The 27,984-nt window shown below is 44.6% G+C and overlaps 1 pseudogene; it reads right to left on the bottom strand.

Moving 5' to 3' along the window:
• Positions 1-27,952, bottom strand: LOC125516554 (annotated as a pseudogene).
• Between the last annotated feature and the right edge of the window lie 32 nt (positions 27,953-27,984).

Here is a 27,984-nt window from a genome sequence, read left to right as displayed (position 1 = left end):
TTACCTTGCAGGAGGCAGGACGTTCTTAGAAAATTCATCGATTTCCACGATTGCAACACCGGAGATATGTCCAATGGCAAGGCTACACTATGGTCAGAACTATGAACTGTGAAATAACGTTGTGAAGAAAAATCCCCATGCCGAATTAAAAAACCTTCCTACTATGCTATCCCACGCTTGAGTGGTTGTTAGGATATCTGCTATATGGAACAAGTTTACAAAATCAGTTTTCAGTTGTTGTTTTGTAAAACTCGTTTATGGAATACTATTTTTGGACTTAATAACTTCAAATAGGAGACATATGTATCAGACGCAAGATCGCAACCAAGCTTTGAGGCTACCACTACACTGCTGGGAAAGGGCTTATAGCTGAACCCCAGTGAGTGGCGGGCAGTGTAGGTCACCCGCCACATTTATTTTTTTAAATAAGCAATGACGAGTACCAAACAGTGCCCGCCAGAGCTAACAACGTAACTGTGGTGGACAAAATTCAACCCCCGCCACAGGTACAATCTCCCGGACGAGGATTGCTTGCGTAACTCAGCTGTGACGGGCCCTAGCTGCTGCCCGCCACAGGTAAATGACCAAGCAGTGGCAAGCAGTAACTAGCATCCGCCACTAGCTATCATCGTTTGAAACCCAATTTTAGCAGAACATAGCTGTGGCTGGTCCTCTACATCGCCCGCTAGTGGTAGGTTGAATAAATGTGGCGGGCCCTAATTGGTGCCCGCCACAAAAAATTCTCGCGCGAGGATGTTTTCCACGTCACTTAGCAGTGGTGGGCAATTCCTGCCGCCCGCCAGTGATAAAATCGTGTGTAATGTTTGCTTCCTAGTTCAGTGGCTTCCACTCCCTAGTTTCTTCCTCTTCCTGCTACTCCTCTCACCATTGATCATACACCACAGCTCTCAGTTCTTGATTTCTTCTGATCGATCTGACACGCTACATCGGAGAGACGAGGAGACACGTTTTAGGTGAGAATTCTTTTCTAAATTCAACATCGTGTGTATGTATGAGCATGCATGCGTACTTGATTGTTGGTGTGTGGTGCGGTGGACGTGTTCGGCGATTCAACATTCGGTTGATCGGATGCTTTTGTTGAAAATTTTCAGGGAATACAAATGAAAGTGCCAAATCACATCGAAATGTTGATTAATTTTTGTTTCGTCGGGTTGATGTCACTCAATATCTCCCATTTTTAGCAAAGGTCGTGCCGAATTTTCTAATTTTCCATATTCTTAGATCGAATAATAATTTATTATGTTATATATGTATATATGTTGCAGGTTTTGGCGTGGAATGTTGGAACATAGTTGGATGTACTCTATACCATGTGTGTCCAATGATAATTTTAATGTTTTGATAGAGTTCTTACATTTTGCGGAGGAATATGTAAAAAAAAGAGTTCCAAGAAAATATGTTGTCTGTGTGTTGTTTGCGAGAATGATGTTATGTACTCAAGTGAACCAGGAGAGTTGCATAAGAACTTGTTGCCTAGTTGTTTTATGCCCGGTTATACGACATGGGCAAGTCATGGTGAGGATGGGATGTCATGTGAAGGAACGGACAATGACGAGGAACAAGAATGAATGATGGATGGACGTGTCGAAACTGCAAGAAGAGATTGTTGTCATACTATGTGAGCTTGAGGTGTACTTCACACCCTCATTTTTTGACATCATGGTGCATCTGCTTGTCCACATTATCGGAAACATCATAGACCTAGAACCAGTATTCATCCACAACATGTTCCCCTTCTAAAGGTCAAATGGGATACTCAAACGATATGTTCATAACAGGTCACATCAAGACGGAAGCATCGTCCAGTGATTTCTATCTATAGAGGTTATTTTGTTTTGCATAGACTACCTTGAAGTCGACAAACCTTTGGGCATGCCCAAGAATAAGCACATTGGCCGGCTAAAGGGCGTAGGTCACAAGAAAAGGAGAAAGAATTTGCATGTGACCTTTGACGATCCCAACCGAGAGCCCGACTTCATAAGAGCTCACACTGTGGTGTTACAACACATTAAGTGTGTCAACCCATATGCTAGGAAGCACATGTTGCGGTTGAAAACTGAATACAGGAAACGCGGGATAAACCGCTCCGATGTGCAACTAACAACTGAGCACGACAAAAAGTTTGCAGGTTTGTTCAAGACATACGTGCGGGAAAATCCATTGTGAGAAGATGATGAAAGAGCTACTGAGCTGTTCTCCTTGGCATCGGGATCCGCATTGAATGTGACCACATACCAAGCCTATGACATCAACGGATACATATTCTATACGGAGGCCAGAGACAAGGTAAAAGGTGTGTACCAGAATTTAGGGGTGACACTACATGCATACACCGCTAATGAAAAGAAGGAACACTACAACAGAATCAAAGAGATTTGGGAACTAAGGTACGCGGATATGCCCCATGTTCCATGTTAGATGGGCGAACCAAGTACTTTAAGAAGACGATTATTTCACTACCATGGTTATACCACCACAAAATGAGTCCACGAACGTGCTTGCAATAAGATTGTCAATGCTTCTACATAAAAGACCCAATTAAGCCTAGCCGTGTGGTCTACTGAAGAGGAAAGAGGAGTATCGTCGGAATGGACGAAGTCAATGATGAGGAGGACTATGACCAATTAGACGACTACCCCGCGGAAGAACAACGAGGCATCAAACATGTACCGAGAAGAAAAAGATCAACATTGCCTAGTGATGACATTGCACCATGGTCAAGACTGAGTCAGAACAGGACAATAGTTCATACCAGGAAGAGGATAACCAAAATTCATGTGAAGACCGTCAGTAGAATCCATTAACAACTTAATTCTAATGTCTTTATATGAATGTTATTTTGTACTATATAGACATATATAATGTGTGGATCGGATCGATAATCACTGCGTAGAAGCATTGTGACATTCAAAAAAAGTTGCTGTGGCGGGCGTGCTAGGTGGACCGCCATGTCAGATATTTGGGGTGGTGGGTGCGGTAGTGGGCCCGCTGCGCCAGGCATTTGCGGCTGTCCCGCCCGCCATGTAGGTCCGATCCCAAAATTACCGGCCCCCCATCTACCTTACCTTAGACGCCTTTTGTTCAAACCATGCCCCCGCTCAAATCGCCCATCGCCACCGTGCGCCGCGAGCCGTTAGACCTCACCGACCATGCGTGCTCGCCTCTTGCGCCGCCACCACCGCGTGCTCACCTGCCGTGCTTGCATGGCTTTCGAGAGGGCGCCACCGCGGGGTCACCGTCATGTTCCCACTCTATCCCGACAATTTTGTTGACCACTAGATCTCCACCAGCACAGGAATGACAATTGTGATAATTATCCAAAACTAAGAGTGGCAAAAGTGAAATGTCAAAATCTGAACTGGCATAAGAAAAATTGGCAAAATCGAGAGTGGCAAAAACAAAATTTTCCCTTTTATCAAGGGTCATGCCAAAATTTCCACTCAATAATAACTCTTTGTCAATTTTGCAGTTCGATGAATGGATCCCCACGCCAGAGCATCATCCGAAAAGGAACTCAACTACAACAACCCTGATGTTGAGAGTAGCCCCTGACGTCGAGATGGGCGACGACCAACATGAAGAACCACCCACTGGGCGAGGCGAAACGAGCCACACCGATGGGGCTTCATCTAGCACCGCCTCCAGCAACAAGAGCAGTCATAAGGCTAGGGAACCGAACAAGCTTCATGAAGGTATCATTATAATAACGTAAGTTGGCCCAAAAGGAGATCCCATCGCCCCAGATGGCGCGGCCAAGACATATAGCAAAATGCTAGGTTGCATCTTGAGAAATAACGCCCCGATCGGTTGCATGGATTTCGGCGCAGAAAAGCGGAAGCTACACGAAGTGTTAGACCGGAGTTATAAATTTCCGTCTAGCTCTAAAAAAATGACCGATGAGTATGCCCCATCCAAAGCTAGCCGCATACATCAGCCTCCATTTTTTTTGGAGTCTACAAGCTCAAAATAGCTGAATATCCAGTTCCAGTTTAACTAAAGCAAATGCTTAAATGCAATAGTAGTTCTAATTAAACATCACTATCCAACAAAGTATTAAGATTGTAATAGCACATTTGTATTACTTGTCCTATTTAACTGCACAGGGTTGCTCAATCAAATCTTAGTTCAGTTGCATATGAGTTGCTCGATGTTGAATGTGTTGATACATTTGAACAAACTCATCAAATTTGGCTAGATTTTGCTCTGGCAGTACGATAGGATTACCCATGTTATCAAATTGAAGAGCTACGATAACATCCTCACCCTAATCCACCACGATTATGTTGTGCATGATTACACAACATGTCATCACCTCCCAAAAGGTCTCCGGATCTCATTGTTTAGTAGGTCCACGAACAACTGCACAACATACTTGTAGAACTGCAAATGCCCTCTCAATATCCTTTCCAGCTGCTTCTTGTCTTTGGCCAAAGTGAGACTTTGGCCAAGTGGATCAGAGATGGTCTTGACAAAGGTAACTCATGGAGCATAGATACTATCAACCAAATAGTATCCCATGTTGTATTCATATCCATTGACAGAGTGGCAAGGAGGAGATTCGCCTTTAGTCAGCCTAGCAAACAATGGTGATTGTTGCAGCACATTGATTCAACTATGAGACCCGGGCATACCAAAGAAAGCGTGCCAAATCCAAAGATTTTGTAAGTGCAACTACTTCAATAATGATGGTAAGCTTCTTAAAATGATCTTGAAATTTGCCTTGTAGAGCTTCAAGAGAGTTGTTCCATCTCCGATGCATGAAGTCAAGAGATCCAAACACACCTGGACACCATCTAGCTTTAGACATTGCCAAGGTCCTGTCTGTGTCTACGACAGTTGGTTCTCTCAGGTACTGAGGTCCAAACACTGAGACCACGACAGTAGGAAATCTTACCATGTCATCTCCGCATTGCTCTTACACATCTATAGGTATTCATCCCATGAATTAGCGGCAGTGCCATAAGCAAGCATCTATAGTGCAGTCGTGCACTTCTGGTAACTAGAGAACCATATCCTTCCCACGACATCCTTCTTTAAGATGAAGTAATCATCAAAGGGCCGGACGCCATAGAGCCGATCGAAGACATTATTCACATCCAAAAGAGCCAACCAAAAATATCGGCGAATAGGTATCGAGGGCAAGGTAGTGGTCCATCAGCATCAAATGGCCGCACGCCCTGTTGCGGTTGAGCACTTGATGACCCTTGGTCGATCCATATAATTTGACAACATGCTCTTCCGCACGCTTCGCGTCTGACCGCCTGCATCATCGGTGTCTCATCTGTGGAGTCGTCTTTTGTCGGACAAGCCATCCAACGACTCAACATAGTGCTCATATATGTACTTCATATCTAAACAGTTTTAAAGAAGAAGGGATAAAACAAATTAGCACATGCGTTTCAATGAACACTTGTCAGGCTTAGTACGTAGTACCGTAGGGTCAGATGGTACCTGTGCGGCGGATGGAGGGGAGGTGTGGAAAACCGGCATGAAGCCTGGGTGTAGTGTTGGAGGATACGGAGTCGTCCAGTTTAGGGAAGGGTGTGGCGGGCTGGTGGAACAGCAGAGGAAGCAAGTGAGAAAGTGGATGCAGAGAAAGATGGGAGGATGGGGATGTGGGATCTAGGAGGGGCTTTGTGTGGGCCAATGGTGTCAGAGTCCTACGTGGTTGCTGTCTAGACTCGTGTAAAGCCCCGTAGTTTGTTTCGTCTTTCTGGAAAAAAGTGCGTCCGAACAGGTCGGCGGACCGATGCGGACCCGCTTTGAATGGCTAAACACGTCCTAACGGCGTAGTCCGGACGGTTGCGGGCAGTTTGAGGGTCCGAAGATGCCCTTAGCACTTCTTTCCCTCAAGGGGCTTATTGAGCTTGGATGTTCACACATTTGGCTAGGAGTACTAGGATCATCCCCATGGACAAGATGGCTTTAGTTTGTTAGGACGTTATCTACTCCTGTGGCGATGCTATTCTCACGTAGGATTATCCCACTTTGTTCCCACTAAAAGGTTGAAAAGAAGATGTGTGGTACTCCATCCATTTTTATATACAAGGCCACTATGAAATATACATTTTGCATCTATATAAGGCCACCAACAGTAATCGAGGCTAAATTAATGGTAGTTTCTCATACTAACAACCTGTTTAATACTTGCATGCATGCAGTCATAATGACAGTCATCTACTTCCACCATTCAGTTTCTTTGCATGCATGCGAAGTATTAATGATCCCAGTAAATAAGAAAAAAAGTTGACTTATAAAGCATGCATTAAATTTTACATTGGTACCTGTAATCCGAGTTTGTGGCCTTGTATACAAAAATGAAGGGAGTAGTAAAATACAGGGCGTTTAAAAAACATCGTTACCTTCTTGTGCCCTTGATGTATGCAAAACATAAAACACTGCCAAGACCAAAATGAAGCGTTCTTTGGCACCTACAAAATTATGAATCCTACTATTAATTCCAACATGCATACATAATTTAGCCATGTATACTCTACATCATAAAACAAAACAAAAAACAAAAGAAGAGAGGGGAATGGTGGAGCCATGCTCGGATCCTCTGGTTTTATATAAGGATTTCAACTGAAAAGCAAGCTGGTAGTTAGAGTGTTACTTTTGCATTCCCTGCTTTCTGCCAGGTTGATTCGGATCCAAATTGAAACTTTCCTCATGCACATGTGATCAGAAGAGATTCGACAAGCACATTTATTTAGAGTATGGTTAATAGTATAGCCAGCAACCGGCTACATAAAGTTGCCATGTCATATATAGTCAACTTAATAGCCAAGTATAGTAGCTAGTTACTTAATAGTACTACTTTACTAGTACATGGCCCACCATACATTTTGGCAATAATTCTTGGAGCCGGTGTTGCAGCTGGTTTTTAATGTACAACCCGCTTCGCTTCTCGCTCCTCTTCTCTCTCATCTAACTCAGCAAGAATACAACATTTTAATCCTCACAACGTGTTGATTGTATCGTATTAGACTTGCTCTTACTATGGTCATCACTCGTGTTTCTTTAGTACTATGGCCATCACTTGTGTGTCTTTAGTACAGGGACCCGACAAAAAAACTATGCCTGAGGAGGCACGAAGTCACAATATATTGTAGCGGGTGCTGTAATACCTGTAGGTAGTGAGGTCGTGGAGAGAAACACCTGTGGCACCTGACGCGGTAGCCAACACTGGACGATCTGGGAGGTAATCCATCACACCAGCATTTTGTTCACTGTATCGGTTGAGCCCCTTGATTTCACGGATACATGTCTGTGTTTGCAAATCCCAGATCTGATATTAGAAAATGAAGGAGAGACGTTAATTTGAGATGTGCGGCATGCAACCACGCGATACATCTGATATCATATTTTTTTGTTGAATTAAGAAAATGATCTAGTATTTATACGCGTGCCGTCCCATGTTCTGATCCTGTAACAATGTAGTGCCGCTGATCACCACCCGTGGGATAGTAATCAACACATGCTTGTCCCTCTTCGCACTTGAGGCTGATGACATGAATGGGAAATAAAATTCTCCAGACCTGTGAATGAGAAATAAATAAATTATATTATACGGACAAACAACATTATAGGCCTCCCTTCAAAGAAAAAGAAAACATTATAGGCACGAGCACGAAAGAAAAAGGACTAATAATTAACCTTCATTGTGCCATCTTTGGAAACACTGGCAAACGTGTTGACATCATGCGGATTAAACATGACTTGGTTTACCCGGTCCGAGTGCCCAGTGAATATCCGAATGCAAACCCAGCTCTCCTTCCAGTTCCAAAGCTTAATCAGCTGGTCATCAGATGCTGATAACAGAAATGGTTCAGTCGGGTGAACGGTGAATGAGGTGACCGCACGACCGTGAGCTTTGAATTCCTTGACTCTCTTCATTGACATGCATTCATACACGTGGATGTACCCATGCCCATCACCCACCACGAACAATTGCTCCGTCGACTGTGCGATGAACCTAACGGAAGCGATGAACCCACCGTAGTCGGAGCTAAGCGCTCTGATGGCATGAGTCAAACCAGGGTAGAATCCATGCTCCCTAATTCTTGTCTGCATCGCACAAAATATCGATACAATTGAAACTCTTGAACATCTTACTTTTCAATGCGTAATATATGATGTGAGGGCCAGCCCATCAATGCATCCCAAGAAGAATACGGCTCCATCCTACGTATATACCTGGGTCTTGTAGTTCCAAATGACAAGCCATTTGTAATAGGCTGCCAAAATCCTGCATCACATGAGGAAACATGGTAGGGCAATAAGGAAAAATACAAAGGTGAACATGGTTCCACGCGCACCCACGTGAATAGTAAATTCAAAAATATACTAGGAAAACTGAAAAATATCTAAAATTTTCGGATAACAAACTCGGTCGACCATTCTACTCACGTGTGAATTTTCAGAAAAATATTGACACCAGTAGTATTCTTAGTGAAGAAACTACAATTGGGACCTTACTGTACATTAAATAGTGTTTCTTAATATAGCTTCTTTTTTTCATTTTTGCCCAGAATAATAACGATGTAATTGCTTTGTGAAACTTCAAACACGGGTATATCGGTTGACTAAGTATGTTAGAAAAAATATTCAGATTTTTTTAATTTTTCTAGTATTTTTGAATTTACTATTCATAAGGGGTGCGCGTGGAACCATGTTCACCAAATCCGCATCCAATAAGAAAAATACAAAGGTGAACATTGTTCCACGCGCAATAGCTGGATGACACGTTATGCACTTATTTTTTTTATTTACAGTTCTCATGACCGATCATTGTTCTAGTTGTCCATTGTAGTTAGCCTCCGGGGAGGAAGAAAGGCAGACCCCTGGGCGCTTCTTCTTTTAGAAACAATGGCTCCTCCAGCCTGGTTTTGTGGAGAGGGTCACTGACATTTGGTGGCAGGCAATGGAGAGGCCACCCCACTGTTATGGGCCGTTATGGCACAAGATCAATGGTTGGCAACATAGCATTCGACGCCTACGTGGCCGAAGTCCCAACATGGACCTTAAAGCCGGTGTTGTTGGTGTCTCGATGAATGGATGGGCATGGAGATATGAGATCGAAGACGATCTAACCTTCCCAGCTTACTGCAAGGAGTTGTACGGGTAGCAGAGGGGAACATAACAATGGATTCTGGAGGGTGATGCCAGCACCGCATTCTTTCATGCGCTCGCTAACGGGAGAAGGAGAAGATGTTTGATTTGGTACCTTAGGAGTGGGAACAGAATCATTTCCCATGACCGGGAGCTCTGGAACCAGATTTATGAATTCTACCGCGAGCCTCTCGGGACTGCAGAACCTGGATGGGCACATATCTCGGCAACAACGTGGAAGATTAAGGGAAGGGTATCAGAGATGGATAATAGGAGTTTGGTGGCTCCATTTTCCCTACAAGAAAATACATGTCTCTAGACGAGATTAAGACGGACATGGCTCCCTGTCAAAATGGACTTCCGGTGATTTTTTTATAGGAAATTCTGGGCGCTGGTAGGCCCTCAGAAGTTTAGCTTGCTGGATGATTTCACACGGGGCCTAATTGATATTAAGAGACTTAAATAAGGGGTGTTAACCTTTTTGCCGAAGTTGAATGGAGCGGATGGCATTCGGCAATACAGACCGATTACATTGATCAATGTCAGCTTTAAGTTACTGGTAAAGAGTTTTGCCTCCAGATTGGTGCGGGTGGCCCACAAGATGATCCACCCTAACCGGACAGTGTTTATCTGTGGTAAGAGTATCCTCCATGGGAATGTGGTTTTGCATGAAAGTGCTACGTGAGACCAAATGCTCTCGAGGGGAGACATTAATTTTCGCTTGACTACGTTAGATTGGAATTTATCGATGAGGTACCAGATGGACTAGTTGTATGATGTAACTAGTAAACGGAGGTAACATTAACAGTGAGATAGGAGTACTCTTTAGAAATGTGAGGGGGGGGGGGGGTCGATCCGTTGGATGATCCGCTATTCCCCCTCTTATTTAATACTGTGGCCGATGCTCTGACAGCAAAGCTCCAAGGCAGCAAGCCATATTTTGGTAGTGGAGGCCAGGGTGGTACTTGGAGGGCTCTCTCATCTACAATGTGTGGATGATACACTCATTCTCAAAAATGTTTCAAAAGAGTGTTTTGTGTAATGCAGATGTACTATACAAAGCACTTTTCTTTCAAGAGAGTGTTTGTGTAGTCCGGCAGAAATATGACGCTGGTGACGTTGCTCAAATTTTGTTGCACTGCACAAAAATACCCAATGGCAGCGCCTTTAGCTGGTACCATTGCACCAGCTATCGACTCAAAATTGCACTAGATTGGGGCCTATGATATAAAGTCATGGCGATTGCAAACTAGCTATCTCCATTTCATTTATGTACATCCAAGTTAATATACTTATTCAAACATATTTGTAGCAAGCCAGATAGTCATGGTCAACTAGATATCTGAAAATGATCTATGGTCTAGACATGAAGAGATGAGATGGGTACGTTGTATCTACTTTACGATGGCAATGATGTACATGTACACAAGTTAAAAATGTTGAAATGAAATATTGATGATATACATGCAATAATGATACTATTTGTATGTAAGGCTATGAAATGCAAATGTATGTGTGTATGGGATGATATGCAATGTTCATACTGTTTTGTATGTGATGCTATGAAATGCAATGTTGGTGATGTAATCTATCTCTGGATGAGGCAGTGTAATCGGGGCTGCACTACTAGAATAGTGTGCTAGCAGTGCAGCCCTAGTTACCAAGGTCACCACAAGTACACCAACCGCCCAGAGTGTACCGTCGGTCAGTACTAGCTTGTTTCGTGTTGCCCCATCAACAATCACCATTGACCAAATGGCCGACCGGTCAGTGATGACTAGTCATCACTCACAGGTGAGGTAGTCCGCTAGTGATGAGGTAGTCATCACTGACGGGTCGCCAAATGGTGAGTGATGATAACTTTTTGTCATTGGTGTTGATGGACCTATAGTAGCATGAGTCCCTCATTCCAGAAGCGTGGGCCATCCAGGAGCACACATATGCCTTTAATAAGGTGTTTTTTGAGGCGGCTCCTAGTAGGGGGTGCCCTTGCCCCTAATTTCTTGCCCATGGAGTTGAGGGTCTTAGTGATATTTCCCAAACGTATGTACTTTTTCAGAAACTTTTGCTTCCGTTTTCTACTCTAATTTATGCGATTTGAATGAATCTAACCCGGACTGGCGCTATTTTCATCAGAATTGCTATGGTCTTATTTTTGTGTAGAAATAAAAGTTCTCATATTGAGCTAAAAATTTACGAAGAATATTTACAGAATATGTAAAAAATATTGGCGAAGAGAACTACTGGAGGGGGGGCACCCAGGAGCCACGAGCTCAGGGGGCGCGCCGTGTGAGCTTGTGGGTCCACATTCCTCCGTTAGCCCTAACTCCAACTCCATAAGTACCGTCTCGCGGAGAAAAAAAATCAGAGATAAGGAATCATTAAGTTTTACGATACGGAGCCACCGCCACCTCCTGTTCTTCATCGGGAGGGCTAATCTGGAGCCCGTTCGGGGCTCAGAAGGGTGGATACGTGTTATGATCTACATACCCTAAGGTGACAATAATTGGATTATTTTCGGTGAGGACCATAGTATGAGGAGTTCATGTGTTCACTATGTCTTAATCCTTTATTCCGGTTCGCTATTAAAAAGACGCCTTAATATCCATTAGATTTCCTTATGGACCCACTGCCGTGGGAGGGTAGGACAAAAGATGTCATGCTAGTTCTTATTATAAGCACGCATGGGTATATACGGAACACATGCCTACATTACATTGATGAATTGGAGCTATTGTGTGACTGATATATGACTGTTATATGATGAATATCATCCAACATCCAACATAAATATCCATCGCTCGTTCAATGCCTGCGCTTTTGTCATATTGATCTTCGCTAAGTTACTTTTGTTGTGGCTGCCGTTACAATCACTACAAAACTTCTACTGTTACTATTACTATTGCTATTTTTATTACTGCAATCAAACTATCATACTACCGCGCTAATAGACACTTTGCCGCACATATTTAGTTCTCCGGGTGTGGTTGAATTGACAACTCAATTGCAAATAGTCAAAATATTATTTGGCTCCCTTTGTGTCGAATCAATAAATTTGGGTGAAATACTACCCTCGAAGACTGTCGCAGTCCCCTATACTTGTGGGTTATCATTTACGCCCTCGAGAATGAGGCCCTCGCCCTTCCTCTTTTTAAGTGGAAATTTGGGCAGCCTTGGCATACTGGAGAACAGGCTCAACCCTTGGCCAAGATGGCCAGGACTTCTTTGTTGGGATGCTTGATATGTCTTGAAATAATTTTGGGGTCATCTCCCTTATTCCCAATGTTGTTGGGGCCACCGACATTATGCATTTTAGGCCTGTTACTGTGATCAACACCCTTCAGCGCGTATTTACGAAGGTGTGCACAATGCACCTGGCTCCGATCACTGGTAGGGTGATCCACACCCAGCCAGTCAACCTTTCTCTGAGGTCAGGATATCTTCGATAGGGTGCTCGTGCTTCACGAGCTTGTCCCCAAAGTCAAGTCAACGAAACGAAGGGGGGGGGGGGGATCTTCCTTAAACTTGTCTTCTAGAAAGCATATAACCACCTGGAGCTCTTATTCCTTCGTCAGGTCCTAAAGCGGAGGGCCTTTGATGACTACTGAATCATCTGGGTGATGCAACTTAGATCCAGTGGTAGTACGACCATTAACATAAATGGTGTTCTAAGCCCTTGCTGTTGGAAAGATGCCCTAGAGGCAATAATAAAAATGTTATTATCATATTTCCCCATTCATGATTAATGTTTATTATCAATACATTCTATAATTGTATTGACCAGAAACTCAGATACATATGTGGGTAGATAAACAGACACCCTGTCCCTAGTGAGCCTCTACTAGACTAGGCCGTTGATCAAAGATGGTTAAGATTTCCTAATCATAGACATGAGCTGTCATTTGATAATGGCATCACATCATTAGAAGAATTCTGTGATGGATAGACCCAACTGTAAGCTTCGCATCAGATCGTGTCACTTAGTGTATTTGCTACAACTTGCTTTATGTCAAGTGTCTGTTCCTTAGACCATGAGATCATACCACTCCCGATTGCTGGAAGAATACTTTGTGGATATCAAGCGTCACTTCGTAACTGGGTGATCATAAAGTTTCTCCACAGATATATCGGAAAGTGTTTGTTCGGTTGCATGAATCGAGACTAGGATTCGTCCCTCTGTGTGACGTTGAGATATCTCTAGGCCCTCTCGGTAATACAACATCATGAATGGCTTTCACGGATTTGACTCATGAGTTTGATAACAGCGATATTGTATTACGAAATGAGTAAAGAGACTTGACGGTAACAAAATTGAACTAGGTATGGCCGTTTCTTGTTTCTAGAAGATCTAGGACGGTTTCTGAAGCTTCCATGATCTTGTAAAAGAAAGAAACCCTTTCTATAAGTCATGAAGACGTGGACCAGAAGACTAAGAAACTACACAATCTATTGATTGACTGAAAAACCCAAGCTGAGTAATGATGAATGATATTTTTACACTCATTTCAAGCTCGTTTAAACCGGCATATTTCATTAAAAGAGAGATATTTGCTCCGATGTTGCCATTAATGACTAATGAATGCAAAGGATTCCACAAATCCTCTCTTTACTGTTTTTTTCATAGGAAATGGGCTGAAAAGGGAAGATATCACGTGGGAGAAAGGAAAGGAAGGGAAATAGAGAAGAAACAAATCACCAGGAGGCGTCAGAAGGCCACCAGGGAGAAAGACGACATTCCATGCGACCGCACGCGCTCGTATGAGCGGTCGTTTGGCGTGGAAACCAAGGCAGGTCGTGCACCTGAACAAATTTTATTAAGGGGACCCCGTCAAAATGTCAAGAGAACGAGCAAAGGAGGAGCGTGGATCACAACCACAACCCATTCATCACCATCTTCATCCACAAACCCTAGCCGCCGCCATCTTCACCTCCATAGCCATCTCAGAAATCATAGCCCTCTCTCATCTAGTTCATACTTGTAATCGTGCATCACACAAGGCATCTATTGTAAGACATATTGCAATCAATCAATCTCAAGATGTGTTCTTCAGTGATCTTTTCTCGCGATCTGATCTCCATGTGTGAGTAGTCCGGTAAGGTATGTGGTGAGGCATGAGACTTGCAGGCCCAGGAATTTGGTGAAGGGGTCGATGGAAGTCTTTGACACAACGTCTTGTATGTGTAAAATAAAATTGCATCGTGAAGTATCTCTTGTCTTGTCCGCGATCTTCATCCCTGTAGGTACACAGAATCATGGAGATTGAGCACCGGTGAGGTCAGGAGCAAGGGGACCATGAAGTTTTATATCAAACACCGGTGACAGTAAGGTTTAGTTGGGTAACATGGATGATATCCTTGGGGATTCATGAGGTGTAGTCATTGAACGCCCAAAGCTTTTGTCAGATATTATTATCTTAATTATGGGGGCAACCCCGCGAGATAGATAGGGCCTTCGGTAGGACAACTGATTCTTGATGCAGGACTCATGTCGGTCAAGGTGTAATTTGGACACATCCCCATCCCAAACGAAGCAAGCACCTCTTGATGGGTGACTTCCTAAGCACAAACTAATATCATTTTTTATCCCAACACCAATACATGGTTGTGAGCATTAAGACCTCATCACTGTACCTTCTTTTTAATATATGTGTTTGAATCACAATTTGCTTGTTGATCTGGTCAAAAGTTGGATTTGACACTTTGACAAAAGCTTGCTAGAGACCATCGCTTCAAGGGAATCTTCCACTCGTGGGTTCGATACCCAGGATCACCTCTAGAGAAATAGGTGTGGGATACCCTTTCTTGTTCGAATACCAGATTAATAAAAAGGAGATATCAAGTAACTTGTTGGAATGACCGCTCCAGCTCTGGGCAGTCTAATCCTACATATCGCCGGACAAAAGGAATTGCATACGGGATTAATTGAATCCTCAACATCGTGATTCAACCGATGAAGATCTTCATTGAATATGCTAAAATCAATATGGGCATCTAGGTCCCACTAGTGATTATTTATCGGAGAGGTGTCTCGCTCATGTGTGTATGATTTACGAACCCGTAGGGTCACACACTTAATGTTCGGTAATGCTAGGGTAGTATTGGGATATTCATACGGTGAAGTACAAAAGTAGTTTGCAGTCCCGGATGGGATCCGGGAAATCACAAGGAGCTCCAGAATCTTCCAGGGGCAAATATTAATAAATGGGAAGCTATATTTGGAGTCGGAAAAGTTCGGAGGTATGCCAGGAGTGTACTAGAGGTACCGAAGGGTTCCGGAGGTCCACTTGCCTTGGGGGCCAACATGGGCTGTAGGAGGGAACCCTGGTCTGCATGGCCAGGTGCACCAGCCCCTACAAGGTCTATGCGGCTGGGCTAGGGCAAACCCTAGGTGATGCGGAGCATCCTACGGACATCACCATGTCAAGAGTCCATTCGGCAAGTGACACGTGCGACATCTACTTCACATACATAAAGGTTAATCATCTCCTTTACACGTTTTCACTTGCCCCTTCGAGGATGGTATACTACTTGGCATTCCTCTCGTGTGCATGCATAGCTATTACCGAAGCTTCATCGACGACGAGGAGGAGTTCAAGCACAAGAGAACATCTACACCATCCAAGAAGGGAGAAGGAGGAGGAAGAGGGACCCCAAGACGCAAAGCACCGGAGACCTTGGACCACCCCGGCTGCACGGCCTCCTATGCCCCGGGTGCTCGGACCCCCGGCCCCCAAAGGGTGCGGCCCCTGACCACCCCGGGTGCTCGGGCTTTCACCACCGGGTGCCCGCACTCCTACCCTCGGGTGCCCGCACCCTCAAGTGGCGCTACCCCGGGTGCCCGGACTTCACCCCTGGGTGCCCGGCTTCGTCATCCCAGCGGCCCCCGGGTGCCTGGACCCCTTTACCCCGGGTGCACGGACCCCTCCCACGATGCCTGCGTGCATATTGGGTTAAAATGACCCTTGTACCCCTTTTCTCCATTATTTCGTCCCTAGACTATAAGTACCCCTCCACTAGCTCATTTAGAGGGATAGCAAAGTATATGTGAGATATTGAGAGAGTTTTTCTCATCTTCCTGCCCTTGGAGATCATGTCCTCCTAAGGGAGAAGATCCTCTTGTGGATATCAAGACCCCATCTAGGGAAGAATCCCCATCATTGGATCATCAAGACCTCTCTCCTCATAGGATTGGGATGAACTAGTTACCTCTTGTATCTTCTTGTGTTGGATTTGGACCCTTGTATCTCTCTTTGTGTGATTGGATCTAGTCAATTTGAGTGTTTCCCCTCTCTTGTGTTCTTCGTGTTCTTGGGGATTTCCCCTCCAATTCGTGAAAGATCTCCATCGAGGGTTCCACCCTACAACATCTTGGTATCATGAGCCATGGTATCTCACGAAATTGGAGCCCCCCTCGTTCTCTAGCCTAATTTTGTTGTGTTTCTCACGAAAATTTCCCACCAAAAATAGCCCCAATTTTTTTTGTGATTTGTTGGTTTGATGAGGTTTTGTTGGATTTGATCCATGGATTTGCTTGGTTTCAAGTGGATCTCGCCTTCCCCCATCCATCTCCATCTTTCCCTCCACGAAATCCACGAATTTCTCCCATTTTCCCATAAATGTCCGCCCAAATCCGTGACTCCCGGGCACCCGGACCACCCCGTCCAACCCCTCTGACCACCCCGGGTGCCCGCTCCCTCGACCCCTGGGCACCCGCACCCCCTCGAATCAGCCCACCAACAAAAACCGTTTCGGCCATAATTTTCACCCCCGGAGTCCGATTTTGACGTTCTTTGGCTCGTTGAGTAGCTATTGACATCCCCCATCCATCTGGATAGGTTCCAACACCATTTGACTTCATCAAAATTTTGGCATTTTGGCTTCTTTGCCTCGGCCATCCACTATATCATCCGCAAAACCACCATAGCTTTCCGCAACCTAACCCTTTTAGTTCCATATAGCATTTGTGGTTGCTTGAGGGGTTACTTGAGTCTCCTAAGGTGTTTTGGCTACTTAGTGATTGTCGCTTCGTCATCAACCACCACCACCACTCCCGCATTGCTAACTCCGGAACCACCTACGCTTTCCGCTACCACCATTTGAAATTCTCCTTTGAGATTTTGAGTTTGCAGTTTTTCCCGTTTCCTAGGTTGTTTCGGCTACCTAGGAACAGTTCGACATCGACAACACCGCCGCTCACCTTCGACAAGGACTCGACATCGACCACTTCACCAATTTGACACCCTAACCGTAAGCAAGAACAATAACCTCTATATCATCTTGGTATCGTGGTATCCCATCATTGTACATTCTTGCCTTTACATTGTTAACCCCTTAGCCCATTTTGTGTCACTTGCCTATCGAGACTAGCCATTTAAGTATTGTTGGCAACGTTACATGTGCACATTAGTGATCCGATCATCTTGGTATCATCATATTGAAGGAAATATGCCCTAGAGGCAATAATAATGTTATTATTTTTATTTCCTTATATCATGATAAATGTTTATTATTCATGCTAGAATTGTATTATCCGAAAACATAATACTTGTGTGAATACATAGACAAACCAAACGTCACTAGTATGCCTCTACTTGACTAGCTCATTAATCAAAGATGGTTATGTTTCCTAACCATAGACATGTGTTGTCATTTGATTAACGGGATCACATTATTAGGAGAATGATGTGATTGACATGACCCATTCCATTAGCTTAGCACCCGATCGTTTAGTATGTTGCTATTGCTTTCTTCATGACTTATACATGTTCCTATGACTATGAGATTATGCAACTCCCGTTTGCCGGAGGAACACTTTGTGTGCTACCAAACGTCACAACGTAACTGGGTGATTATAAAGGAGCTCTACAGGTGTCTCCAAAGGTACATGTTGGGTTGGCGTATTTCGAGATTAGGATTTGTCACTCCGATTGTCGGAGAGGTATCTCTGGGCCCTCTCGGTAATGCACATCACATAAGCCTTGCAAGCATTGCAACTAATGAGTTAGTTGCGAGATGATGTATCACGAAACGAGTAAAGAGACTTGCCGGTAACGAGATTGAACTACGTATTGAGATACCGACGATCGAATCTTGGGCAAGTAACTTACCGATGACAAAGGGAACAACGTATGTTGTTATGCGGTTTGACCGATAAAGATCTTTGTAGAATATGTAGGAGCCAAATATGAGCATCCAGGTTCCGCTATTGGTTATTGACTGGAGACGTGTCTCGGTCATGTCTACATTGTTCTCGAACCCATAGGGTCCGCACGCTTAAGGTTTCGATGACAGTTATATTATGAGTTTATGAGTTTTGATGTACCGAAGTTAGTTCGGAGTCCCGGATGTGATCAATGACATAACGAGGAGTCTCGAAATGGTCGAGACATAAAGATTGATATATTGGACGGCTATATTCGGACACCGGAAGTGTTCCGGGTGATTTCGGAGAAAACCGGAGAGCCGGAGGGTTACCGGAACCCTACCGGGAGAAGTAATGGGCCATACGGGCCTTAGTGGAGAGACAGAGGGGCAGCAAGGGTGGGCCGCGCGCCTCCTCCCCCCCTATTCCGAATTGGACAAGGAGAGGGGGGGCGGCGCCCCCCTTTCCTTCTCCTTCCCCACTTCCTTCCCCCTCCTCCTCCTTGGCGCGCCTATAGGGCCGGCCGGCCTCCTCCCCTTGCTCCTTTATATACGGGGGCAGGGGGCACCCCTAGAGACAAGTTGATCCACGTGATCATATTCTTAGCCGTGTGCGGTGCCCCCTTCCACCATAATCCTCGATAATATTGTAGCGGTGCCTAGGCGAAGCCCTACGATGGTAGTACATCAAGATCGTCACGACGCCGTCGTGCTGATGGAACTCTTCCCCGACACTTTGCTGGATCGAAGTCCGGGGATCGTCATCAAGCTGAACATGTGCTAAAACTCGGAGGTGTCGTAGTTTCGGTGCTTGATCGGTCGGGCCGTGAAGACGTACGACTACGTCAACCACGTTGTGCTAACACTTCCGCTGTCGGTCTACAAGGGTACGTAGATCACACTCTCTCCTCTCGTTGCTATGCATCACCATGATCTTGCGTGTGCGTAGGAATTTTTTTGAAATTACTACGTTCCCCAACACATATCATTCCTTGTGTCACAAGATTGTTCCCGCATATACACAATTGCTATCTTGGTTTGTGCATTTCGCATAAGTGGCCATACAAAAAAAACAAAAGAGTAAGCTTTTAAGCAAAAAGAGAGCAAAGAAGCTTGTGAGCAAGAGCCATAGCATCATACCAAATTCCACATAAGATTGTCATATCCGATCATCTTGGATCACCTTGAGAAGAACATTGGGAACATGATACACATAGCATACTTGGGATAGAAGGCTCATACCATTTGCATCTTATAGGTTGTGCACAAGTGTCGTATCCGCCTATTGAGCAATCGTGCTAGCGTCTCTTTTGAGTTGTGCAACATGAGCGTTTTCCGTGGATTCCACATTTTGTGCTCATTCCTTGGTTGCACGACCCCATAATATCTATCCGTGTGTGTGTTTCCGTGTGCCACATATTGCTATTGGTCTACTTGTTTCACTTGCGAATTTGTGAATCTTTTCCAACATTATTGACTCTTGCTAATATTTCTCATAAAAAATTTGTGCCAGTATCCTCACCGAGCTCCACCATAAGCCGTACTTGTTTAGGTGTGAGAATTGACAAGATCCGGTACCAATTGTGCTATTTCCTTGATACATTATTAAGTGATCATTGATCCATCTTCAACATTCGAAAGGTACATTTGGTCTAGTTCTTTCCTTTCTTCCATTCAGATTTGCTCGAGTCTTGTGATGGATAGGCAGGGAATTTCATCTCCGGTCTTCCACGACAATGACGGCGCTAACAACTACATCACCAAAATGTCCACCTTAGGACTACAACGAGCAATGCAAGGCATTGAGTGACTCGCCATCAACATTCGCCAAACGAAGCACGTAAAAGGGACTACATAGACACCAAGTTGGCCGAACAAATGCATCAAGTATGAGACTTGGTGGCCAAATGCAAGTCTTCTTCCCCTTCGTCATCTTCTCGGCGGAGACGCTCAAGTCGCACACCTTCAGAGCAGCTACAAGATGCAAGTACCACACGGCACCATCAAGAAAACCTTCATGAACACAAGAGAAGACCGCGACACGAGCACCAACAAGACTGAGCTACGACTACTACCGCCACTTCGGCATCTTCGCCTAGTGTTATCAAGGCATCTTCGCCTTTGGACGTACGACATCTTCGCCTACCTCTGACGAGTACGGCTACATTGGCCTTCATCCACGGTGACGGTGATGAGATGATCGAGCATGTGATTTTCCCGTCGGTCATGGAGGAGAGCGATGAGGGGCCATCTTCGGCCTTCATCCACGGCGACGACGACGAGATGGTTGAGCATGAGATTTTCCCTTCGACCACGGTGACGTATGATGAGTTGAGTGACTTGTGCCACCATATTGAGAGTGAGAGTGACTTCACCACTAGCTCCATATATGATGAGCTGCCCCAATTCACATGCGAGGCGAGCCACCAACACCACCACTTGAGTGATTTGAGTGACTCCACCATATGTGACATTGAGTGCACCTACCTTGAGGTAGTGATTGAGCCACCACCACATAGAGAGAGTGAGGAAGTTGATAGGGCACGTGAGGCCATTTTGATTTCTAACAACTTAACCTCTACCTCTATTGTGTCTTCTCATTTGGTGATAGGTCCCATATATGATGATGCGCCGATTCGGGACGACTTCGTCCTTCTTTTGGACAAGACGATGGCCATGGTGGATTACGATACACCCCCCACATGGTTCCATCAAGTTGAGGATGATGACCACCATTTGGTCTTTGCCACCTCAAGTACACCACTTGAGTGGAATGAAAAGGTAACATGGGTGAAGGTGATGCTCTAGTCCCACTAGTGGACATTCTTGACATTGATTGCTTGCATGATGTTGATCCGCCTACTGGCATGCTTCATGCTAGTTCGACTTCCACATGCGTTGATTTACCCATTTATGATGAGTTTGATGGTTGCCATGTGGACTCTATTAGTTGTGATGCCATGTTACATAGGATTTCTTGTGACAATTCTCTAGGTCACATCATGTTTGACAATCCATTGAACTTGTCATATGCTATGAGTGAGATCTCCCATATTGCATCATTTCAATCTCAACATAGTAACTATGCTTCCGCCATTAAAATAAAACTCATTTGCACTTATGGCATAGATGACGAGATGATGGTCATTGGCTTTTGTTTTTCATGCGATGACATTGCCATGCTTCCTTTACATGATTTGCGCAATTCATCTACTATGCCATGCCATGATCACATTGTTCCAAATATGCATTTTTTTGGATGTTGTCAATATTCTCCATGTGTTGTTTCCACTAATGCTCATGAGGAGACCCCCATAGTTTCCTCATACATGTTAGGAGATTTTGATCCATCCTATTCATTGCATGATCTCACTACTTGTGTGCACCATATGCTCCCCATGAATAAACATCCTAGTGATGTGCCATATACTTGCACTCTCAACTTGTGTCCCCATCGTGTCATACATAACAACTATTCTTTCATGATGGATGACATGTTCATATACCAGGTTTCCAATTTCTTTGACAGATGCTTATTTTGTGCTAACTCACACATGCACATACACATCATGATGGATGATGTATACATTTACCACACACACAAGTTCTTTGGTTTGTGTCTCTTTTGTGTAGGTACACATTCTACATCGTCAACCCCGCAATCCCACGAGTTGACGAAACGAGCTTAGAGAGCAATGATGATTTGGGATACCGTGGATTGTTCTTACCACCGCTCTCTTCGCACAAAGACTTCGCGCATTTGTTCTACATGGCCCTCACTTGGTTATGGGTTATATACCACTTCTCACTTTATGCCCATATTGCCATGTTCACTTTGCATGATATGCTCATTTCTTTACATTTGCCATGCATTTGTGACCCATGCTTTGCATTACGCATGATGATTGATTCTACTACTTGTATGTGTATTTGCAAGCTTGGTGGAGATATTGCTTGTTCTTGCCATGTTTCCTTTGTGATCCATTCCTATGATGATATATTGCTTTGTACTCGTGCTTGTGATATGCCATGTGCATTGCCTATGCCTAGTATTTGCTCACATGACATGATTGCCATTATTTCCTCTAGTGTGTTGCATCTTCGCTCCACTAGTTTGCACGACTTGATTTCTATGCTTTCTCATGTTGCATCCAATTCTTGGATTACTTACTGCTATCATATGTTTGGTTGCAACAATGTCATTACTTCACATATGCCATGTCCCATTGCTTGTCACTTGCTTGACTTGATTGCCTCACACATGATGAACAATTGCTCTTTCCATTGTGTTGAGTGCCACACTATTTTCACTATACCATGTGCACATTATGCTCGGATTGTCTTGCACTTACCCCATGTGTTTAGACATTGCAGTTCATTTGGTGTTGTGAATGACTCTTATGCCTACCATAGACCGTTCATTGAGAGTCTCATGCATGCTTGCTATGACATTGAGGTAGATGCTCGTTTACTTGTCCCGCATATTAACACCTTTACCTCACCTTTGCATGCTTGCTTCCATGATGTCCTTGATTTTGCTCAATTTATGTGCTTACATGACATGTCACAATCCCTTGTCACACCACTTGATATGCATGATGACAACACTTGTTCGGTGAATCACCACTTGAATGCTTGGTTTTGCACTAACGCTAACCACATTTGTTTTTCCAAGTGTTAGTTGTTCTTGCTCATTTTGAAGGAATCACGAGCCGGTGCGACATTGGAGAGTGCCAACTTTGAGTTTCAAGACAATGAGTACTTGGTGAACGTTCACTCCTACAAGGCGACGCCATCTCTTTCCCATGGTGATTTGGTTTTCGATCCGAGGTCGGATCTTTCCCAAGGGGGAGGGGATGATGCAGAGCATCCTACGAACATCACCATGTCAAGAGTCCGTTCGGCAAGTGACACGTGCGACATCTACTGCACATACATAAAGGTTAATCATCTCCTTTACACGTGTTCACTTGACCCCTTCGAGGATGGTATACTACTTGACATTCCTCTCGTGTGCATGCATAGGTATTACCGAAGCTTCATCGTCGATGAGGAGGAGTTCAAGCGCAAGAGAACATGTACACCATCCAATAAGGGAGAAGGAGGAGGAAGAGGGACCCCAAGACGCGAAGCACCGGAGACCTCGGACCACCCCGGGTGCCCGGTCTCCTATGCCCCGGGTGCCCGGACCCCCGGCCCCCAAAGGGTGCGGCCCCTGAGCACCCCGGGTGCCCGGGCTTTCAACACCGGGTGCCCGCATCCCCGGGTGCCAGCACCCCGACCCCTCGGGTGCCCACACACTCACCTGGCGCTACCCCGGGTGCCCGGCCTCCTCATCCTAGGGACCACAGGGTGCCCGGACCCCTCCGACGATGCCTGCGTGCATATTGGGTTAAAATGACCCTTGTACCCCTTTTCTCCATTATTTCGTCCCTAGACTATAAGTACCCCTCCCCTAGTCATTTATAGGGATAGCAAAGTATATGTGAGATATTGAGAGAGTTTTTCTCATCTTCCTGCCCTTGGAGATCATGTCCTCCTAAGGGAGAAGATCCTCTTGTGGATATCAAGACCCCATCTAGGGAAGGATCCCCATCATTGGATCATCAAGACCTCTCTCCTCATAGGATTGGGATGAACTAGTTACCTCTTGTATCTTCTTGTGTTGGATTTGGACCCTTGTATCTCTCTTTGTGTGATTGGATCTAGTCAATTTGAGTGTTTCCCCGCTCTTGTATTCTTCATGTTATTCGTGTTCTTGGGGATTTCCCCTCCAATTCGTGAAAGATCTCCATCTAGGGTTCCACCCTACAACACAAGGGGTGGAGGTGCCCCACATGGCTTTGGAGGCAAGCCTCCCCTTATGGCTGCTGCCCCTTCCTTGGAGGATGGTCCATGGCTGGCCACCCCTCCCTCACCCTTATATATAGTGGGGAGGTACAAGGAGGGCTGCACCCTTCCACCCATGGCCGCCACCTCTCCCAACTCCTTCCATCTCCTTCATGCACACACTTGGCGAAGCCCTGCTGCTGTTCTGCTGACACCACTACCACCACGCCATTGTGCTGGCCTAGATCCCATCTACCTCTCCTCCTCCCTTGCTGGATCAAGGAGGCGGATACGTAAGAGAGCCATATTTGTGCACATCTCGGAGGTGCCACCCATTCGGCACTGGATCGGATCAGATCACCAAGGGAGTACGACTACGCCAACCACGATCTCTAGATCGTTAAAGCTTTCCGTCTAATAGGGTACGTAGACACACTCCCCTCTCGTTGCCAATATCTCTATAGAATAGATCTTGGGTGTTTCATAGAAAAACTTTTTGTTTTCCATGCAACGATCCCCATCACTTACTTCAAATCCTCACACTGTGTGCGCCAGGGAGATCCGCTCACTTTGCTCCTATTTAACCACATCATTGATGTCGCCGCATATATCTTTGATAAGGCCAAAGCGGCTGGCCACATCCATGGGCTGGTGGATCACTTGATCGTTGGAGGTGGTCTCACCCACCTCTAGTATGCAGATGACACAATGTTCACGATGTTCTGGGGTACTTGCGAGACGAGCAGTAGTGCATTGGGAACAACCTGCGTTGTCGGCTCCCCGACCTTCCCAATTACGTACCTAGGCTGTCCGGTGAGTGACTCGCAGATCCTAATTAGGGACTTAGGACTACTAGTAGAGCAGGTTATGTCCCATATGGAGCCCTGGCGGGCCAGTTCCAAAGGCGCTAATATCCTAATTATCTCTTGTCTCTCTAGCCTACCCATGTTACTTATGGGTTTGTACTTTTTCCTAGAAGCGATCCATGCGGAGATGGACAAGGAGGTTTATCGCTTATTCTGGCAGGGTATTGATGAGAAACAAAGGTACCGCATGGTTAAATAGGTGTAGTTTTGCCACCATACAGACGAAGGTATTTGTAGGGATTATTGGCATCGCCGGGCATCAATTTGGCTATACTCTGAAAATGGGTCTGGAGGATCCTTCGGGTGAGGTGGGCCTTTGCCTTGATCCAATCAAAGCAAAATACGTTCATGGTCATCTTCTTCTCGCGTGCTCTCTGAAGGAGGGGTCCCTATTCTAGCGGTCGATCCAAAGTATTAAGCACATCATTCGGGAGGAAGCCCGACATGAGGTTGGTCAGGGCACCGCGCCCCTCTTCTAGCTTGACAGCTGGTTTGGCCACACCATGCTGCAGGATTGTTCCCCGTCTGTCTTTGTCATTTTTTTTTGAGGGAACCGTCTGTCTTCGTCATTTGTAATGAGCCTGATGCTACCCTTGTCGAGGTCTGTTTGCTTGTGTCCCCAAACTTCCTTTATCTTTGTACTTCTTGTATGGATCTTTTGTTGGTTGCTTTATCTATAACTAAACGATGCCCCGCGTGTTGCTGCAGGAAACTTGTTAAAAATATATGAATAAATGGTAGCAAACAAATATTAATGCAAAAACAAATATAAAAATGTCTTATATGACTTAATTACCTAGAAAAAAAATTATGCATGAGAGTATGTTTTGCATGAAGAGATTAATGGAGAAAGTAACTTATGACTACATGCATGACTGACTTGGTGATGTGGCATTGTTGCATGGAGAGAAAAATTGGGTAGTGGGCTGTAGCTATTTAAGAATAGAAGATAGAAGATCCAGGGCAAAGGTTTGGTTTCTGAAGTGCTTAAGTGCACGTCAGTTTGTACCCAAAGCAAACAAACAATACCGCTGGAAGCTTGAACTCACCAAGGCTCCGTAGGGTGCACATCCATCGACTTTAGTACACCGTAATCGCCATCACGAAGTATGACCTGAAGTAAGCATAGTTGATCAAAACATGCGCCATATGAGGCTGAAAACAGAAGGTAAAATATACGTGAAAAAGTATCAGAGTATATCCTAGCTAGCGTCTACTTGATCACGTTCAAACTTCAAACCCTCCAAGACCAACAACTAACCTCAGATATCTTCGTCTCGCACGTTGTTGCACAGACGGCCATTAGGGTTACATCACGATGACATGCACGGCTGTTTTCTTTGCTTGCGTAAGTCTCTACGACTACGTCAAGCACATCCATGTTGGCCGGCGGCTGCTGTGCTTCTTTCATCGTTAAAATGAAGGTGTGTGTGGACCTTGGTGGCACAATACCGATGATGTCCGTCCGATTAGTATAATAACGGTTTGCCACCTTGTGTTTTGGGACACACTTAACGGACACAAGCCAATCATCCATGTTGTTAGTTACGTGAAATTGGCAGGAGATCAACTTGTTCGGTCGGAAAGAGAAGTCGAGCCGGAGGGGATGGACATCTATCAGGTCAGTGTCCTTGACCATGCAAGAGTTCATCTGCATGCAAGAAGAAAGCCACAAGGTTAAAACAATAGCAGGGCTTTGACCCAATGACTGACCGGGTGCATCATCCCACCCGTCTATACTAGGATCAAACTTAAGAAAATTAATATCCATTGCCATAATATTTTCAGGTCGTAAGAATCAGTAATATACGTACAAGCTTGGCCTTTTTTTGTAGAATAGGAAAACAAGAAAAAAAGACTAAGATCATACTAGAAAAATAGATTGTGGTATTGTTGATCACACCTGGTCAATTACTGCCTCTTGATCATTTTCTACTGTCTCTGTCTCATTTAGCATATTAACAATATCCCCTATAGTAGGCCTTTTCCGTCGATCGGCCTCCACACAACTTAAAGCAATTTCCATACATATCTTTACTTGTTCAGAATACGACTCCAACAAATCCTCTGACGCTGCTTGTATCCTAGTCCTCCAGTTCTTATGTACATGGATATTGAGAACAAAAAGTATGGTAGTGTAAAAACAGAGCACTATTAGTGAGAATGTTCAACTGATACCAATAAAAGGCACTTCTTACAATTTTAATAAATTGCTCGGACAGCATTTCAGCACTTTTGGTGTAGTCTTCGGGTCCTGCCATTATCTTTATGATCACAACACCTAAGCTGAATATATCCAGCTTATTTGAGATTATGTTCTCACTTATAAACTCTGGTGGTAAGTACCCACTGCAAGCACGACACAACGCATATGTCAGAGACATCATGTGCACATTGCAAATATGAGTTGTCTGGTTGAAAAAACAAACCATTTGACATGAAGAATAAGCTTACAGTGTTCCTATAGGGCTATTGGTGATGTGGGATTTTTTTCCTTGAAGAATCTGGACAATCCGAAATCTGCGATTTTCGGGATCATGTTCTTGTCCAGCTATGTTGGCTGGTTTTAGATCCAAATGAAAAATAGGAGGCTTTAGTTCCTCATGAAGGTACTTCAAACCATTGCAAATACCCTTGATTATACCGTAGCGCTGGCACCAACTATGTCCATTACATTCCTCTATAGAAATAAACACAATATTATAATTCTTGAAACACACACACATATATATAATGGCAACCTATAGAAAATGAAGCATCATCATAGATTTACCAAAAAGATAGCTGTTAAGGCTTCCATTTTACATAAACTCAAAGCAAAGCGCTTTTTTTGTGACATCAGCAAGAACCATTGTTTCGTTGTACGGCAAGAATTCTCGTCGGGTTTCATGGCAATAACCAATTAACCGCCCAATGTTCTGGTGTTGAAGATTTGCAAGATTGTAGAACTCCTTTTCAAATTTCTCATCGCCATGTTCTACCATGCCATGAAGAATCTTCACAGCAATTTTTTGCC

This window comes from Triticum urartu, chromosome 6 (genome assembly GCF_003073215.2).
Source record: "Triticum urartu cultivar G1812 chromosome 6, Tu2.1, whole genome shotgun sequence".
Taxonomy (NCBI): domain Eukaryota; kingdom Viridiplantae; phylum Streptophyta; class Magnoliopsida; order Poales; family Poaceae; genus Triticum; species Triticum urartu.
The sequence above is the reverse complement of the archived record's forward strand: the minus strand, read 5'-3'. Positions and strand labels throughout refer to the sequence as shown.